Source organism: Saccostrea cucullata, unplaced genomic scaffold, assembly GCF_032062105.1.
Source record: "Saccostrea cucullata isolate Sc308-1 unplaced genomic scaffold, CSIRO_AGI_Scuc_v1 ctg6535, whole genome shotgun sequence".
Taxonomy (NCBI): Eukaryota; Metazoa; Mollusca; class Bivalvia; order Ostreida; family Ostreidae; genus Saccostrea; species Saccostrea cuccullata.
The window spans coordinates 7,501-10,285 of NW_026928604.1; positions in this window are offsets into that span (position 1 = coordinate 7,501).

Below are 2,785 nucleotides of genomic sequence, written 5' to 3' on the forward strand. Positions count from 1 at the left end.
AAAAGGCACCATTGCTTATCATAATTATTAACTTAGCATGCTTTTTCTATTTACTTAATACCCAGAGGTAGATCAGAGTAACAAAGAGAAAATGCACTTCCACTTTATAACCAGTTGTGCACCTCACCCACTGACCCATGGACCAATATTTCAAAATTTTGCAAATGTAATCATAAAATGGTTGATAAATAGCAAAGGGCAGATTTCAAAGCATTAATTTATTTTCAGACTATGTAACCCCCCCCCCCCTCTTTGACCCTGGGGGCATAAAAAACCACTTTGCTAGATGCACCTTTCTTCATCATAAATATATATATACTTGGATCATTGGCATAAAACCCAGAAGCAAAGGAAAATATTTTCAAAGAATTAATGTATTTTTACTATATAATCAATAGAGCCCCGCCCTAACACCAGAACCCCTGACCCTGGGACCATAAAATTCACAAATCTGGAAGAGGCACTCTTGCTTATCATAACTATGTGCTTAGTTAGTTTATTTAATACCCAGAAGCAGAGAAGAAGATTTTCAAAGAATAAATGCATTTTCACTATATAATCAATAGAGCCCCGCCCTCACACCAGAACCCCTGACCCTGGGGTCATAAAATTCACAATTTTTGGAAGAGGCACTCTTGCTTATCATAACTATGTGCTTAGTTAGTTTATTTAATACCCAGAAGCAGAGAAGAAGATTTTCAAAGAATAATTTTAGTTTATTCAATACCCAGGACGGCCAGGAGCAGAGAAGAAGATTTTCAAAAATATAATGCATTAATTTCACTATATAATCTATAGAGCCCCGCCCTAACACCAGAACCCCTGACCCTGGGGCCATGAAATTCACAAATCTGGAAGAGGCACTCTTGCTTATCATAACTATGTGCTTAGTTAGTTTACTTAGTATTTAATACCCAGGAGCAGAGAAGAAGTTTTTGAAAAATATAATGCATTTTCACTATATAATCTATAGAGCCCCACCCTAGCACTAGAACCCCTGACCCTGGGGCCATAAAATTCACAAATCTGGAAGAGGCACTCTTGCTCATCATAACTATGTGCTTAGTTGTTTTATTTAATACTCAGGAGCAGAGAAGAAGATTTTCAAAGATATAGTGCATTTTCACTATATAATCTACAGAGCCCCGCCCTAGCACTAGAACCCCTGACCCTGGGGCCATGAATTTCACAAATCTGGAAGAGGCACTCTTTCTCATCATAACTATGTGCTTAGTTAGTTTATTTAATACCCAGGAGCAGAGAAGAAGATTTTCAAAGAAATAATGCATTTTCACTATATAATCTATAGACCCCCGCCCTAACACCAGAACCCCTGACTCTGGGGCCATAAAATTCACCAATCTGGAAGAGGCACTCTTGCTCATCATAACTATGTGCTTAGTTAGTTTATTTAATACCCAGGAGCAGAGAAAAAGATTCTCAAAGAAATAATGCATTTTCACAATATAATCTATAGAGCCCCGCCCTAGCACTAGAACCCCTGACCCTGGGGCCATGAATATCACAATTTTGGTAGAGGACTCAATGCTTATTACATTCATGCCAACAGTTTGCCTGCTTGATGTCCAGGAGTAAAGAAGAAGATTTTTAAAGATTTCATTAATTTTAGTGGTTTTGGCCCCACCCCTCAAAAAAAAAAAAGGAAATGTTTCCCAAACACGAAAATCCTATTTCGTGGGGGGGGGGGGGGGGGGGGGGGGGATTCGAACTTCAGTACCAAAATTTTTTTCCGAAAACCACCACTCTCCTCATTTTTAACCTACACTGCACTTGTCTGCGGAAAGGGGGGGGGGGGGGGGGGGCTAAACCTACGCAGCAATGTTCAATGTCTATACTAAGTATATATTTGGAAAAAAAGTGGGGGGGGGGCTAAGCCCCCCCCCCCCCCCCCCCCCCCCCCCCGGTTCCGACGCCTATGCAATGTAGGAAACGTGACGAGATACGTTTGTCAACAGCTTGCCTCGTTAAATAGAAAATGTTCGAACGTAGACCATGGTCTTGCATATCGAATCAATTTGGATACATTATAGTTCTCTGAATCTCATAATTATTTTTCAAAAACATACCCCTACCATTCACCGTCACAACTGAAAATGGATTTTGCACATTTTGCATTTAGGCATTTTCCTTTATAAAGGGACTATAGATGAAACATATGGAGATAACAAACAGTATTCAAGAAGCAGAACAAACGCGGAGCTCCACTGGGATCAGGTGCCATGGGGGAGTGAGTATCCCTGCCGACCGGTCAAATCGGCCGTGTGTTCCATGTCATGATCGGGAAATGACGGAAAAATCCGTCAATTCAGTGTATAAATAATGGACTAACGATTAGTATGGAAAATGTCAGTCAGGATTTGACTCAATATAATAAATTGTATTTGCTGACAAGGTCATTGTATCGACCGTAGAACTTAAGAAATGGTGACTTTAAACGAGACTGCTCATATGCATTTTGACAGATTTAGTTAGTATTACTATTCCTATTCCATCGGTAATTTCAAAATAATTCTCGTTATGATTTGGTATAAATGAAAAGATTTTGATTCCTGTCAAAAATTACATTTACAGATTTCATGCAAAATATAGAATTTTACATTTACAGATTTATTGCAAAGAATTTTACAGCGCGAATCAAAAATATTTTTTAGCAACCGTCGAGCATTTTTTTTTTCTCGTGTAGAATGTTAAAAAATAAATCTTCTCACAAAACAAAGAAAATCCATGTCGTGTGTAACCTTGTTAACGCTTGCATTCAATGGTG